The sequence below is a fragment of the Phocoena phocoena genome, chromosome 1, assembly GCF_963924675.1.
Source record: "Phocoena phocoena chromosome 1, mPhoPho1.1, whole genome shotgun sequence".
Taxonomy (NCBI): domain Eukaryota; kingdom Metazoa; phylum Chordata; class Mammalia; order Artiodactyla; family Phocoenidae; genus Phocoena; species Phocoena phocoena.
Window position 1 is genome coordinate 148908349 of NC_089219.1, and position 18237 is coordinate 148926585.

The following is an 18237-nucleotide window of genomic DNA, read 5'->3' on the forward strand; positions in this document are numbered from 1 at the left end:
GTGCTTTCTGGCCTACAGTTAGACTGGCAACTCTTCAGTTCTTCATACTGAATGGCCAGCAGTGTCCTGGGGAAGGCAGCAAGAGTAGCACGTCCCTGGGAGTAAAAGTGAAGTCCTGGGTGCTGGAAGCAGGGTTCCCAAGACTTAACTGGCTCCATCCACAGCCTTAGCAGTCTCAGAGTCAAGCAGCTTTTTTAAGTGCCAAAGAGCCCACTAAGAGTAGCATGTACTTTGGAAGAAATCAATTCCCAGCTTTAGGCTAGATAGTAATTAACTCCAGTTCCAAAATTTCTTAAAATAGTGTGACTTTTACTTCTATTCACAAGTAGATTTAATAATTTTTTTATGATGCTGTGCTACCCAAATGTTAATTACATCATTATTTTATTATCCAGAAATAAGAAACACTTCATAGGCTTTAACACTTTTGAATTCCAAAGGGAAAAGAAATTGGATTGTTAATTTTTTTCAGTGGAAAGAAATAAAATACCTTAAATCAGTCTATTCTTTGCCTTATAGTCTTTTCTCAGCAAGTGCTACATGATAAAGTAATTGTGCAATTAGGAATAAATGGCTTACAAGAGCAACATCTTATTTTGTTCTAATAAGGTATAAATGTTCTGTATTCCTTTTTAAAGGTGCTCAATTTGTGCTAAAAAAGAAGCGAGGAATATGATTTTGGAATAATTGCACTTAATAAGTTTGGTAAGCAAGATTCTCCCATTGGCATGTTTCCCACATTTCTCCAAACAATATCAATGTGTCTCAGGAACTATTTAGAAATGGGATGAACCATCTCCCTTGAGTCTGGGTTTGATTATCTTGGGCCAGGATAATCAATAGCCTTGGGTCATCATCATGTATTTTTCTTCCTCTGAGCGGGTAATGGAAGGACTGGAGAAAACACTTGACGGCTGTAAGTATATTATTTTTTACCTTTATGATTGCTTCAGCTAATAAAAGTGAGATTTTTGTTGTTGTTCTCATTTTAATGGTGGTTTGACAGCTACAGTACACTGACATTTTTTCACATCTGCTTGATAAACTAACATCCTGATTCTGGTTGACGCTGGTAGGAACATTTTTACATGCCAAGGAGAGGAGAAAAGAGAGACACACAGAGAGGGGAGAGGTGGGAAAGGTAATTATAACTTATCAGACAAGAGTCCCAGAATTTAATTTTTCTATCTAAACCAAGGGCTGGTTCATAAGAGTAACCCATCATATGTGTAAGCCTCTTTATAGTTTTCTAGGATCCCAACTTACATATTGAATCCTAACAAGGTCCTATGACTTAGGAGGGCAAGACTATTTCCACTTGCCAGGGAGGGATCATTGGAAGCACGCTTTAATCCTCCTGCCAGTTTTTCCATCAGAATAAAAAGGAGCATTATCCCGAACCAATCCATCTCTCCCAAGGGTACTGGAAAGAGAAAATGACATAAAAGATGTGGCTGCCCTTAGAAAGTAAAAGCAACATATAAATGTAAGAGATTCTTAGTGTTTATTACAGAGATACATCTAGCCCTGCTACATTATGACAGCATAAGCCCTATTAGCTACATATATTATAATAATCTATTATTGGCAGAATCAGCCTTGGGTGGTAGCAGGTGGCCTTGACTATTACCATAGAAATCTGTTGGAGATATGATAGATGAAGTATGGCTGTCAAGAGGTGAGACTGGTTAGTGTGTGTTACCTGTGGAAAAGTGTCTTGGTTTGGTCCCAACCTTGTGAATTTCTCCAGAAGAACCTGTGTCTAAATGAGGCTATCTGAGACAAGTTGGGCACAATATTATGCTTAGGGCCAACGTCCTGGTTTCTAGACCCAGCTGTCCCACTTACTAATTGGGCAAAATCTTTCTGAAATGATTCTTTTAAGTAGACCTAGTTATGTCATGAGTGAATTGTTGAGTTATGTTGGTGGATACTGGGATCTTAAATGCCAACTGCTGACAACTGTTTTCTTTTAGAGGGACAAAAAGACTGAAACTTAGGATCCAAATGAGATATGGGGATCCTAATGAGGATCCAAATTGTCATTCACTCATTCATTCATCAAATGTAAATACTAAGCAATTAGTATGTACTAGGCCCCTGTTCTAGGCACAGAGGCTAGAATAGAGAAGAAAGAGAAAAAGTCCTTTTCCTCTAGGGGATTACATTTCAATGAAGAAGAGTATATTGTCTCCTATGGTTGCTGTAATAAATTATTACAAATTGGTGGTTTAAAACAACACAAATTTATTCTCTCATAGTTCTGGAAAACAGAAGTCCAAAGTCAAGGTGTTGGCAGGGTCATACTACCTTTAACCACAGGTCCTAGGGGAGAACCCCTTCCTCACCTCTTCCAGGTTCTGGTGGTGCTCCTTGGCTTATAGCCATATCATTCTGACTTTCAAGGCCACCATCTTCAAATCTCTTTTTGCACTGTCTTCACCTGCTCTCTTCTATGTGTGTCAAATTCTCCTTCTACCTCCATTTTATACATGTGGTTGTATTTAAGGTCCATTCTGATAATCCAGGATAATCTTCCCAACTCAAAATCCCTAATTTAATCACACCTACAGAGACTTTTTTTCCATGTAAGGTATCCTCTAAAAAATATTTCTAGTTTATATTGTGGTAGTGAAATTATTTCCCTCCATTCCATTGATCTTCCTTAGGGACGCAAATTAATTTCAATATTTCTGAAGGCAGCTGCTTCACTCTTCTGTAACTTGAAAGCTAGTCACCAGAGAGGCAGTCTCTCACTGTCTCCTACATGACCTATGTGTGGGCTACACATGGGCTTCGCATTTCACATCTATCAAAACATCGTTCACAGAGAGGTTAATGGTGTCCCTTGAAGTTGAGTTCTGCAGTGACACTATAGCCTCATTTAAAGAGGGTGTGAAAACACCTTCCACAAGCAAATGAATGTCTCCATTCCCTCCATACCCAATCAGTGCTTGAGCTCTTCTCCATGAGAATCCTGCATTCTATTCTGAAATAGAAATATCCTTGGGAGGGCATGCGTATGGGTTTTGTAAACCAGTATCAGTCATTAACATCTTAAAGAGTATGGTTTATTCTTGCTAAATAAGAGTACATTTTTAATTGAGACAGAAGGAAATTCAAGGTTGAGCTAATGAACTGTGTGAAAAATATCTTCAGTCTCCCAGCAATTGTGTGAAGGCAAAGAATGAATGTGAATGGTCAACATATAAAAAGGGGAAGTAGAAGGCATTGAAGGCTCTGGTCCATTACAGAAGTGTTGCCCTGGCAATTCATTTCAGCTTTCTGGACCTGCTTTCACTAATTCCTTACAAAGAGATTGATAATAAATGAGAAGGTCCCTTTTAGTTCCACAGCTTATGATCTAATTTAATAGCTTACATTTATTGAGTGTTTATGCCACACACATTAAATCCTTTACATACATTATTTTATTTAATCCTTCCAACAACTTCCATGAGATAATTACCATCATTATCTCTATTTTAGAGGTGAGGAAACTGAGGCTCAGAGGTATTTAGTAAATTGTTTACATTCTCATAACTTATAAGTGACTAAGCCAGGATTAACTCCGTGTCAATTTAATTCTAAAATTCTTGCCCTTATCTACCACATTCTCTGGTCAGAGGAGGGTATGTTACGTCATAAAAACTGCGTACTGGAGACCAATTCCCAATTCCTTCCAACCTGCACCCAGCAAAGACTTTTCTAAGTTTTCCTGATTCCCATTGGAGATTTCTGGAAACATTTTCAAAATCCTCAGAGAACATGTATACTTAATGATAAGTGGCTGGCTTGCTGATTTAACATACAATCATTATCTTAATCCAGACAACACAGCTTGCCTTTAGTTGCTCCAAAACAGTTCTTTTGGTAAATATGATTAGACATTTACTGTAGACCAGTTTACTAGGGCTGAGTGACATCCGTAGATAAGCTGGTCATCAATGCGTTTATTAAAACAAAAAACAAAAAAAAAACGCCTCATAGTCTTAGTACTGAACTCATAGGTTTAGCTTGGGGTCCTCACACCTGTGAAGCCTCCTCCAAAGAGATACCATAGCTCAGAGGCAGAGAATATTTGACAAGGCAGAGCATCAGGACATCTGTTCAGGAAACCCACTGAAGTCCCCTTGGCTGGAACAAATGCATCTCTTAACATAGCCCATGATTTTGATATTTTTTTGACAATTTCTAAACGTGTATAGAAACAAGCTGGCTCCCTTTATATTCATGTATTCCAGCACACAATGTCTGATTTTCTGCATGGCAGGAGCCAACCAAGTGCCCACACTCCCTTCCCCAGTTCACCGTTTTAATGCATTTCATGATTTTGTTGCTTTGGTGTGCATTTCAAAATGACATATTTGATCAGTTCTTTAGGAAATATTGATGTTTTGCCTTTTTAAATGTGTCATTTGATTTTCTGATGTTATTCTCCATCTGCTTTGGTAACACTTTCATTTAGTCACAGCTTTTTATTGGGTCCCCAAAGGCTTATATAAAAGAATCTGATTTGAGGGTATTTTATTTTATTTTAAAAATGTTTTTCTCAATTCTCTGATCTTGTACACTCCCAACCCCACCTTTCCAACACACTTCCTCCTCCTTCCTTTCCCCCCTCCTACCACCCCACTTCCTTATCCACCTTTTAAAACACTGTGAATACATTTTTCTCTACATTGTGAAGAGCCTCGAACGCTGGACTTTCCTCAATTATATTTAAATATTTCATTGTATAAGGCCTATTGCCTTGGCTCTGCTGTTCCCTGTGTATTCAATCAAAGAGCAATTTTTAAAAGCAGTTATGGGGAGAGGGCTGGTGTTTTACATTTCTGACATGTTTTTATTGCCCTTGTTGAAGACATTTCAAATAGTTCCAAATTTTCGAAGGCAGCAAAAAAAACCCAGTAAGGTCTCTTCTTTTCCCATTGTTTGCCTTTTTTTTTTTTTCTTTTACCAGCACTGATTGTATTTATCTTACACTCTTGGCAGGTTAATTTCCACATTTCTGATCTCTTAACCTCTTCAAGTACAGTAAATGCAGATGTTAGAGACAAGTAACGGGGTTAGAGACTGATCGAAAGTAAGCACATGCCAATTTTTTCCTTGTAAAATATCTGAAGAGACCTGAAGGATAGGGTCAAATAAATAATAAAAAATACCTTTGTTTTATGTTTGCAATTGTCATCACAGATTGTCTCAAAATATAGATTCTGCACAGAAGGGCCGTGCAATCTGTGAGTTCATCATCTTCAGTTAGGAAAAGTCCCCAACATAAATGTATTAGCTCAAGAACTTTTCTTTTAAGAAAAGACACTGCATTATAAATAAGGACCATGAAGTAAGCTGATATCAAGTATCTCATTTATTTCACTGGGATGAGTTTAGGATCTATTCATCAGAGAGAATGAACATAAAGTTACAGGATTATAAAAATCATTGGCTTGGTGCTTCCCTGGTGGCGCAGTGGTTGAGAGTCCGCCTGCCGATGCAGGGGACATGGGTTCTTGCCCCGGTCCGGGAAGATCCCACATGCCGCGGAGCGGCTGGGCCCATGAGCCATGGCCGCTGAGCCTCTGCTTCTGGAGCCTGTGCTCCGCAACGGGAGAGGCCACAACAGTAAGAGGCCCACATACCAAAAAAAAAAAAAAAATCATTGGCTCTTCTATGGTGGGAAAGTGCAAGGGAGGTAGACAACTTCATATAAGTCTAGCCTTTGGCATAAATGTGAATCAGTCAAGTTTGTTTTTAAGATCATTCTACTTTTCCCCCTTCCTTTCTGCATAATTGGTGTATCTGATGTGCCTCTAAGTTCCTGGTAAAGTAGTATTGTGTGATGAAGAGAGCATACATTTTGACATAAAAATGACTAGTATTTTGACATGGACTCTTGCACCTTCAGACTGTACACCTAAACCTCATGACTGATTTCCACATCTAAGAAAAATTAGATGAATGTTACCTACTTCCCAGGAGGAGGCTGATGTCATTTCTTGGTATGATGGAACATGCCACAAATGGAATCCAGGGGCATGCTGCATTAGCAGTGGGAGTTTTTGCCTGGAAGCAGCAGCAGTTCTGTCCCATGAGGGACAGCATCAGGGGGAGACATGTTATAAGCTGAGCCAGGGCAGTTATGTGCACAGACATCAAGAGCATTCCAGGGGAAAGAAGCAACTTGCAGGTCCAAATGGATAAAATTTCCTATAACTTAAGGATAGTGACCAGATATAAAGACAACAGAAGGAGAGACAGAAGTTTGATGGCTCACACATTTCTTCATGATGTTACTGGCTGGCTGCTCTTGTCTTTCTATTCAACCACTTCCTTTAAGTATAAATTTGTTTTGATCCATTAGATTACCAAGCTTTCCTTTTTTTTCCTTAAAGGAAGACTGACAGAAAGGAGGATATTTTGATCCCTCACTGCACATGCCCCCACAATGATACTCCTGTCTCTCAGCTTTATTTTCCTCCGTAGCACTTACCCCGATCTGTCTATCCTACTAGAACAGAAATTCCATAAACGCAGTGATGTCGTTTCCTTTTTCATCACTGTATCCCCAGCACTTAGAGTAGAGGCAGATTCACAGTTCTCACTCAGTAAATATGTGTTGAATGAATAGATAACTTATTAGAGATTGCTAAGGAATATATAAATAGAGGTGTAGCTTAAAGGAACAGGACTTAATAACTTTTAGTTGTAGCTTCTAGGTATCAGTTACTCATGTGTTCAGTATTTATCGAGCCTCATTTTGTTCCAGGCCCTGTGCTATATGTTGGAAACACATCAGCAAACAGGACCAGGTTGTTACTCTCAAGGAACATACACTTGAGCAAGGATACAAATAAACAGAATCTTATTCAACAGTGTAATAAAGACCATCACAAACGTAAACAAAAATGATCTCCTTCAGAAAGTGTTTTAAATTATTTTTCCATGATTCCTTTGCCTAGGATAAAATTCATTTTATAATGGACTCTGAGAACACACCCATAATAATTGGCTCCTGGAAAAAAATAACCTGAGGTGCCAATTCTCTTCTGCTGCCCCAAAGAAAAGAGAAACCCAGGCCCCCGTCATGGCATCTTCTTGGTCTCTAAGAGATATCTGATTCTGATGCTGTCTCAACAAACTTAGAACTGTAACAGACTATTCATATATCAGCTTTTTCCACCATGCCCCTCATGATACAACATAAAATCCCTCATCCAAGGAAGGAAACTTGGCTAATTCTCCCTACAGTCTTTGAAGTTCAAAAGCATTTGGATTTGCCTTCCAATAAGTGGTAACACAAACTCTGTCTCCCAGCATTTTACCAACTGGAATTTTTTTTCACTAGCATAATACCACAACCTTATAATAGAGTCACACTGATGATTTTTTTTAATGTATGTCAGAAAGGCTCCTTCATGAGGCGTAGAACAAACACAGTCATCCAGAAAAAGAAATATGTAATTCAATTTAGTATAGGAATTTTTGAATTACATAGTGATTTGGGGGTAATTTGTCTTAAAAAAGAAACAACAGTGATCATTGCATATTTATAGTGCATATTGGTGTCTAGTAGATAGTTGAATGAATGACATTCTTTCTCTAATTGTGAGATAATTTGTCTTGTTTTGGCTTACATTTCCTTAATTAAGAGTAAGGTGAAATATTTTTATATATTGTACGTTATTTGTATTTTTTCCTGTTCAATTACTTGCCATTCTCTTGCAGGTTATTTATATTTTGTAAACTGATGTCTGTTCTCCTTGATGTGAACATTTTCCTTGATGAAAGACAAGTGAAATGCCAGCTAGACATTTCATAATTGGGCCATTTGACTACTTTGCTATTTTAAGCACCAAAGATTTTGCTTTGAGCTAAGTCTGTGTATAGCTCCACAAATGCCTTTTCACAATCTTGTGAATTAGAAGGGAATAGATTATGAGTGTTTCCACTTTTTTTAATGAAGACATTGAGCCACCAGCTGAGCTTTTTTGTCTAGAGTGACAGAACTATTGGATTTACAGTTAATCGTAGCCCTCTGTGGAGCATTAACCCAAGGAGATTCCTTATAAAACAAGAAGATGGCAAAAAATAAGTGTGCAGTAGTATTTCCAAACATGGACAAACCTTTCTTTTGTTAGAGATCAGGTGCCCTTTTACTGCAGGTGCACTGGCATTCTTCTTTGATTAATCAATGCTGGACAGGCCTCCTGGCTAATCTCATTAGCTAATAGTTCTTCTGGGTAATTAGCTTGATGTGTACAATTACACTCAGATTTTAGGGCTTTTTTTTCCCCCAGTCTGAGAGCATTGATACCTGTTTAATGCTTTGGAGTGCCCTGGCCCTTTGAGAGATGATTGAGCAAAATTCCCAAGTCCTTTCACATCAAGAAAGCATGACTGCCTACCTGGCAATAGAATTATCTGATGTTCATATATTAAGAACTTTCTTACTGCCAGAAATTTCTCAAGCATGCACACACAGACACACACACACACACACACACACACACACACAGACCACATAAACAGTCCAGCTGATGAAGTCTGGAAGTACTTCCAGAACTTTCCATGTTGGCTGAAATCATGAATCTCCAGATTTCATGATAAAAATTCTAACTAGAATTTAGCCAAATACCCCTAACTAGAAACAAAATTTCTCACAGCAGACAACTATGACTGCCATGTGGAAATAATACAAAATCTTTGGTCCTTTAGAGATCTGTTCTCTTTCTGCAAAGAACCAAGAGATCTGGGCTGTCATCTCCATTCTGCCACTATCTAGCCTTGTAACTTTGGGCAAAATATTTAACCTCTTTGGCACTGAATTTATGTATTTACAAAATGAGAAAGCCCATTCAATTAGTCAATATGTTTTAAGCTCCTACTGTGAACTGGGCCTGTGCTAACCAAGAGACATCAGGACTATGGAAGAAAGACTCAGCCCACCAAGCTTGTTGTCTCACTAGGTTGGGTTAAATGATTTTTCTAAGATCCTTTCAAACTAAGCAACCTTATGATTCTACCATGAACCACTCTTTCCCTTTTCCTTTTTCCCTTCCCAAGTCCCCCAGGACGTAAGGAGGAAAAGTGAGCATATTGGGAAGCCAGGTGAACCAAATGTTTGAATTCAGATATAGTTAGTGGTTATTCAGAAGAGTAGGAATGTCATGGACTTTTATTTTGCCATATTTTTCTCCCTTCCCCATTATCAACCTTAATCCCACCCATTGTGAGCCTGGAAAAGGGACTAGGAAAAGCTGAGTTTATGCATTTAAACCTTCAGTGTTTTCCTGTGCCTAGGAGCCAGATCATTCATTCCTCCAGTGACAGCAGGGTACCCACCTGAATTTATACCCGGACCATACATCCCTGGCTGCAGAGTAATGACCCTCACCTGATATTTCTAAGCCATTTTATTTCAGGGCGTTTTAGCAACCTGGCCTAAACCAATGTTGTCAACTAAATAACCCCTAGGGACACTAATGGAAGCTTTGAAATGAATTGTCCTATTATGGAAACATCATTTTTTGGTATTGCCTAAACAACCTGAAGTTTTATTTTGGTTTTCCTGGATCTGGTTGCAAAAATACCAGAGAGTGCCTTAGTTATGTTCCAACTCTTGCCTTGATATGATTGTATATAGGCCTTTCAAGGAAAGAACCATCAACCATTACTCAGAGGAAATTTGCGGTTAAAAGGTGTTATTTGTTCTTTTGTTATTGAGCTGCATGAGCTGCTTGTAAATTTTGGAGATCAATCCTTTGTCAGTTGCTTCATTTGCAAATATTTTCTCCCATTCTGAGGGTTGTCTTTTGGTTTCGTTTATGGTTTCCTTTGCTGTGCAAAAGCTTTTAAGTTTCATTAGGCCCCATTTGTTTATTTTTGTTTTTATTTCCATTTCTCTGGGAGGTGGGTCAAAAAGGATCTTGCTGTGATTTATGTCATAGAGTGTTCTAAGTATTCCTCTAAGAGTTTTATAGTGTCTGGCCTTACATTTAGGTCTTTAATCCATTTTGAGTTTATTTTTGTGTATGGTGTTAGAGAGTGTTCTAATTTCATACTTTTACACGTACCTGTCCAGTTTTCCCAGCACCACTTATTGAAGAAGCTCTCCTTTCTCCACTGTACATTCCTGACTCCTTCATCAAAGATAAGGTGACCACATGTGTGCGGGTTTATCTCTGGGCTTTCTATCCTGTTCCATTGATCTATATTTCTGTTTTTGTTCCAGTACCATACTGTCTTGATTACTGTAGCTTTGTAGTATAGTCTGAAGTCAGGGAGACTGATTCCTCCAGCTCCATTTTTCATTCTCAAGATTGCTTTGGCTATTCAGGGTCTTTTGTGTTTCCCAATCCAAAAGTGGGCAGAAGACCTAAATAGGCATTTCTACAAAGAAGATATACAGATTGCCAACAAACACATGAAAGAATGTTCATTATCATTAGTCATTAGCGAAATGCAAATCAAAACTACAATGAGATATCACCTCACACCGGTCAGAATAGCCATCATCAAAAAATCTAGAAGCAATAAATGCTGGAGAGGGTGTGGAGAAAAGGGAACACTCTTGCACTGTTGGTGAGACTGTAAATTGATACAGCCACTATGGAGAAAAGTATGGATGTTCCTTAAAAAACTACAAATAGAACTACCATACGACCCAGCAATCCCACTACTGGGCATATACCCTGAGAAAACCATAATTCAAAAAGAGTCTTATACCAAAATGTTCATTGCAGCTCTGTTTACAATAGCCAGGACATGGAAGCAACCTAAGTGTCCATCAACAGATGAATGGATAAAGAAAATGTGGTACATATATACAATGGAATATTACTCAGCCATAAAAAGAAACGAAACTGAGTTATTTGTAGTGAGGTGGATGGACCTGGAGTCTGTCATACAGAGTGAAGTAAGTCAGAAGGAGAAAAACAAATACTGTATGATAACACATATATATGGAATCTAAGGAAAAAAATGTCATGAAGAGTTTAGGGGTAGGACGGGAATAAAGACACAGACCTACTAGAGCATGGACTTGAGGATATGGGGAGGGGGAAGGGTAAACTGTGACAAAGTGAGAGAGTGGCATGGACATATATACACTACCAAACGTAGGGTGGATAGCTAGTGGGAAGCAGCCACATGGCACAGAGAAGTCAGCTAGGTGGTTTGTGACCACCTAGAAGGGTGGGATAGGGAGGGTGGGAGGGAGGGAGATGCAAGAGGGAAGAGATATGGCAACATATGTATATGTATAACTGATTCACTTTGTTGTAAAGCAGAAACTAATTCACCATTGTAAAGCAATTATACTCCAATAAAGATGTTTAAAAAAAAAATGTGTTATTGTCTAGCCACTGATGGCCTATCACCCAGGTGCTGAAGTTCTGGAAGAGTTGTGTTTACTGTCTAATCTGAGCCAAATTTGGTTTATATTAATGATCAAGGCAACAGCAAATACACTGGATTTTATTCTCCCCTTTAACCTGCCTCAGTAATAATCTTAATGGGAAAAGAAGCTTTTATGATCTTTCTCAGAGGCCCTATGCTCCTGCCTCTTGCAGACAGTTCCCTCCCCTTCCCCTGACAGCTCGAGAGAGAGAAAAACAGAAAACAGAATGATTTTCTTTCTCTTATATATTGAAAAGAAAGGGAGTATTTGAGTGCCTACAAAGTATGGGAAGTGACAATAAGTCAACTTGTGTTTTTTTCATTCCTCAGGTCTAGTCTAGAGAGAGAGTCTTTCTTCTGTAAACTTAGTAAATGAAATACTTTGGATGTCTCTCTAAATAGCTAAGCATTGGAGCATTTATATTGTTATTATTATTTTTATGTATGTTATTTTCCCTTAGCAATAGAAAAGAAAATAAATGTCTTTTCACTGCCAGTTCTATTTTTGTTTAGGGCTTAACTAGAAGATATATCTAATCAAAATGAGCAGAGCATAATAATATTAAGATTAAAAGAACTAATATTTTCCTTTATCCTCTCAACCATCTCCAGATGGATTTCCTAGGGGTTGCCTTCTAAATCTTCTTACACAGTAAGCTGTAAATCCTGGACCCAGCAAGCTTCTGGTTTGGCTGAACACAGCCTTTCATGTACAATATGTTCAGCCAGAGTAATGGCAGAAAAGTATTCAGAGGATAATTACAGCAATTGATCTTGAGATGTTTTATAGTATCCTTCATAGATCATTCTTCAAAGTCTTTTGGAGAAATGGTGCCCGTGGAATCCTCCAGAAGCAGAAAGCTACTAGGGTCTAATGTAAAATAAAAAGTCTGCAAGAGTCGTAGTCACCTGAAAAGGAAGAGAGATAACCCTAAGAGAACTCAGGCCAGAGGTTGGAGACAGCTCAAAGAACCATATGATTTTGATCGTCCTTAGATGAAGATTGCTTTGATCACCTTCTCAGACCATGGCCTCCATCTCAGATATTCTAATACACTTAAGCCTTTAATTATGTATTGCTCTATAATTCTGTGAAGCTCTCCTGGGAGTTCTCCCACATGACTCTGAACATCTTCCTGTGAGGTAGGAGAGGTGGTGAACCATTAACTTTAACAGATGAGGGAAATAATGATGAGCAGTCAGATAATTTCACAAGGGTCACAGCTTTGGCAAGTGGTGGCACCTGAGGAGAACAGGGTCTCCCGCATAAGGCCAGTGGACTTTTTCCCTGATAACCCCTAAACAGGAAGCAAAGCTCACACTAGACTTTTTGGGGGAAATGACACATGCCATGCTTCGGTTTAGCATCTCTCCTACCAGAAAGGAATAATTTGAATCCCTATTCCTCCCTTTAACATCACTTCTATATACACACACCTCCGTGTACGCACCACCACACACAGACATGCATACACACATGCACACACACACATGTGCACACACACATGTTCTTTATTTTTCTCAATGGTCCTGCCTTAGGCAGAAAACAGATGGGCGGCTGAGCCAGCATACCTGTATTGGACGTAGAAATCAATAGAGACAGTTATTTCATAAACGGCTCCACTAGGCACGGAAATTCATGGCTTAGAGACAGTGGGTGGTTAGAGGAGGAGGAGTTTTGGAGGAGGCAAGTGCATCCTTTCTCAAAGACAGCTTGTTCTCAGGGATACCTGAAGCCTTCACAATCGGCCATAGCTAAACAGTGCCAGCTCAGATGCTTAGATGGTGACATTTTATTTTTTATATTCCTGACACCTTATATGATGTCTGACATTAGAACATTTTATATATAATTATATAAACATTATACATGTTATGAGCATTATATATTTTATAATATATATTTATATTATTTTAGAAATGTTTTATATTATTATATAATTATTATTTTTTTAAAACTGTACTGATTTTAATTAAGCTGAGGGTATGATTTCAGATGAAATTGAATGAGGCCTGGGTAACTAGTAATTATGGCCTGAGAAAATTATGCCCACTTGTGGTAGAAACAAAGAAAGTATGAAAATCAAATAATGACTGACAATCTGGTCAATTAATGGAAAACAGAGGTGGCCAGATTTTTACTCCCAAATCATTAGCTGGTAATTAACCTTCCCCACCTCCACTTTTTACCACTTATTTTTCTAGATAATCCCCATGAAAAATAACACAATCATCTATTTGTTTTATGATTTGTGTATCACCAACCTTAAATTATCACAATTAAACTAACCGATTATTTCTGTGTCCTTGCAGCTGGGACTGAGATTTCTTTAAATGAGATTGGACAAAATATGTATTTGTGTGGGTATGTGTTTAAGCTTTTAAAGAAGTTATTTCTGAGGGTGATAATCAAAGGTTGTGTTTTTATGCAACTTCATCTAAAACTTAAAATCTAAAGTTACTGTTCCTTTCTTCTCTATCAAAGTGAAGACAAGACTTCTTATTGGGAAGAGGAGAAGGTTTTGTGTGTGTGCGTGTGCGTGTGTGTGTGTGTGTATGTTACAAATACAGTGATACAGGAAAAAGGAATTGCCGTATTCCAACAAATCCTTAACCAACTATCACAGCATTCCATTATCCATCTGTATCCTTAGGGATGTGCTAAGAAAGTACAGCATTATCATCCATGATTCCAGCCCTAAAGGAAAGGCATGCATCTGTTTTGCTCACAGCTCGATATGCTTTTATCAGTGACAAGTGTGTTTTCCTTCTTCAACCCATTTCCAACTTAGAACCGTATGTAATAATATTTTATGAACTTATGTATTCTAATGGGAATTATCCATTTTGGGGTAGTTTCTTTGAAAAACTGCACATCTTCTTATGATGCTACTAATTCGTGGTGTGTAGCTAGAAGAATTCTGGATTAAGGGCAAGGCAATTAGGCTCCTACCTGTGAGTTCACTACTGATTATAAATTGTATCCTTTTTCAAATTACTTCCCCTGTCTCACTCTGTTTTCTCATTTATAATGAGGGAGGATTGATGAGCTTTCAAATCCCTGCTAAAATTATATGATTCTATGGCTTCTATGTCCCAAGTCTTGGGGAACTTTTAGAAATTTACCTTCTGTCCCTTATGATATGTTCTTCTGAATTTCCTCAGTAGTTGCAAGGTTTGTTTTTCTTTTCCCATGGAAAGCAAATATGATTTGAAACAGCTAAAGATCATTAAGAGCTGAGCCTAGGGATTCAAGCGCTTGATCAAGCTGGTTATGAAACTTTTAGGTCAAAAATGAGCTGTGACCATAAACTAATAAGATTGGTTTTCTCAATGTGTCATGTAAATCGACTTTGAGAGCCTAGCCCAAAGATGAGTTCCAAAAAGAATTCAAGTACTGACAGCTTAAGAAGCCTGCTTTGAGGAGAAAATATCCTTTCTTTGGCCAAACATGTTGTTATATGTTGGGCCAAATTCAAAATAGTGTCATAACTTTTTAGGACTTTTTAAACTGCTGTTTGAATGTAACAAGCCAGAAATATTTCTTATAACTAAAGTCAAAAAACAGTTGCTGTGTTAAGTAGTATCAAACCTCTTTACTATAATAGGTATAACAGGTTTTGAAGAGGATGCTCCTATCCATGTTCAAGTTATTATTATTATTGATAATTAATAGTAGTTAATATGTATTGACTGCTCAGTCTAGATTAATTATATTAGATAATGATCTCACATATTTTCCTAACTCTAGAAGATAAGAAGTAGATGAAAAAACTGAGTCTCATAGTGATTAAGTAGCCTGTCCAGAATCACAAAACTAGTAATTGTCTCAACAGTGTTGAAAAGTCCCTCTGACCACAAAGTGTTGTTATAATTTGAGAAATTCAATAAGTGGTGAAAAATTATGGTTTCTCCTTAGTCACACTTTGCCCTTATCTTAGTCTGAATTGCTCCACAATATGGAGCCAGAGATGAAAACTTGGGTGCAGGCTGTTTATTTGGGGGATAATATCAAAGGAAATGGATGTGCGGGGGTGGGGAGAGTGAGGCAGGGAAGGAGGATTGTGTAGGTTGCTGCCGTTGGCAAGGAGGCTCTGTTCTGTGCTTCACTCCAGGAGCATACAGAATGCCTTGTGCAAACATCCACCCTACAGAAGGAGGTCTGAGCAGTTACTCTCATGTTTCCATTGGCTAAGGGTTGCCTCTGGTGGCCGTAGCTCTCTGAACTTCTGCTATCCACTTGTACACAGGCTGGGCAGGGGGCTCATGGGAGAAAATCCTGAAGCAGAATGGAGAAGATGTGAGCAAACTCATCGCAGAAGTGGAAAGGGCAGAGAATGGTAATCCTGTGCTCTTATGCCACTGTCCCAGTGGCTGCTTCCAGGGCATCTGCTCCAATGTCTGCAATATTCATGCTACTGGAATTCCCTCTCTCTCACCTTTGAATGCACTCCCTCTCTTCTCTATTGAAGTTCCACTCATCCTTTAAGGCAGTGGTCCCCAACCCCTGGGCCACAGACTGGTACCAGTCTGTGGCCTGTTAGGAACCAGGCCGCACGGCAGGAGGTGAGTGGAAGGTGGGAGAGCAAAGCTTCATCTGTATTTACAGCCACTCCCCATCGCTCACATCATCACCTGAGCTCCGCCTCCTGTCAGCATTATGGTGAGTTGTATAATTATTTCATTACATATTAAAATGTCACAATAATAGAAATAAAATGCACAATAAATGTAAGGCGCTTGAATCATCCCCAAACATTCCCCCTGCCCCAGTCCGTGGAAAAATTGTCTTTCACAAAACCAGTCCCTGGTGCCAGAAAGGTTGGGGACCACTGCTTTAAGGCACTAACCAGGTATCATGTCCTCTGTAAAGTCTGCTTCTCTGGCCTTGCCTCTTCCCTCTGACTTCCCGCTACAGTTTGGTCATAAGGCCATTAGATATTCCATTGATGTCTTGGAAGTACTTGCTTACAGACTTGTCTCCCTCTCTAAATCTGAATTCACTGAGTGCAGGGGTTACACTTCTTCATTTCTATAACCCTAGCACAGAGCCAATATTTTTGTAGATACTCTACACATTTTTGTTAATGAAATAAGGGAGTGAATAAATATCCACTTTTCATACTTCCGTAGATTTTAATCCTGAACTCTTTCTGCCTTTGCCTTCACAGAGTCCTAAAACTTTCTATCAGTTTTGGTGCCCTTCCCTGGACCCTCTCCAGACCTCTTTGATCTTGAGATGCAACATGCAGAACTGCTGAGAGTGTTCCAGGTTACACTGCACCACAGTTGTACATATCAGTGTAGTCCTGGCATCTGTCTCTCTGCCTTTCAACCCAGCGGCAGCAAGTTCTACTTCATTGCTGGCCGCTGCTTTGATGCCCTGCGTTATAGTGATTCACCGCCAGGCCTCTCTTCCCCAATGCACTGCAGACTCCTGAGGGGAAGGCAATTATCATCTTCATCTTCTTATTCCCACAAGGGAGAGAAGGTGATATAGCTAATGGCCAAGGACAACTACCTTCTCATATAATGGTAACAATAATAAGGATACCTAACACTGATAAACAGGTCCCATATCCCTGTCTCTCTGAGCACTCTACATAAATTATCTCATATCACTTTCTCACTACAACCTTGGAGGTGGTCTTATTATTCTCCTCATTTCATATACAAGGAATCTGAGGCTCGGATAGACTAAGTGACTTACCTATGATTACGTGTCTAACAAGTGACAAGTGACCTTAACTAAAGTCTGTGCAATTATAAAATACTGCGCGGTCTGCTGAGGGTTCTCCTGAAAGATGGAAGCAAACACAGAGATCATCAAGGGTAACCAGGAAAGACATTTGTTTTTGTTTTTGTTTTCATTGCTTTAGATCAATGCTTCTCAACAAGGGTAATTTTGCCCTCAGGGAACATTTGGTCATGTGGAGAGACACTTTCCGTTTTCACAGCTAGGGAGAGGGGAGGGGTGCTCCTGGCAACTGGTGGGTAGAGGGCAGGGAGACTGCTAAACATTCTACATTGTACAACAAAGAATTACCTGGTCCAAATTGTCAATAGTGCTGAGGTTCAGAACTCCTGGGTTAAATAAAGAAACTGAGACAAAAAAAAAAAGAGGATGAAATAGGTTTAATACGAAATAGTGGCAGGCTTGGGAAAAGAACTTAGGCCTTCTGCCTCTACCCCATTGCGTTTCCTACACTACCATGCCCGTAAGTCATGTGGGCTCATGCTGACACGTGGTAGCAGCTGTATGTGAAAATGCTTTGTAAACTATGAAGTTCCCACAAAGGTTAGGTCCTTATCATCAGCACTGTATCCCTGCTAAGCCCCACTCTAACTGACTTCTGGGGACTTTCCTCCACGTGCTTGAATCTGTTCACTCTTTCAGCCTTCTCTTCCATAGCAGAGTGCTGTGTCCCCTTTTTCCTTGGCCATCCCTACCAACTACCACCTGAGGTGATCACAGAAAATGTTTTATCTTATTTTTCTTTAACTTCCTTAGTGATTTTTACATGGAGTGGCCTTTTAGGATGGTGTGGTACTCCAGGCTAATGCCTTCAGAAATGTTCTTGTCCTTCTTGGCCTAGGACCTGGTTCAGTTCATTAAAAATATAGGATTTGTCAACTTGGGTGTTATTTAATGATCTACTTAGAGAAAGTATTTATGAACATCTTATTTTTGGCATCTTTAAATGCTCATGATGTCTGATAAGACCTCCCATCTCTGGAACTCACCTAGGTCCTCTTCAGTTTACCTGCCGAGACCTGGTACTTCATGTTGGCACTTCCCAGAGTTCTGATCCCCACTGACCTTTTCATCTTGACCTCAAG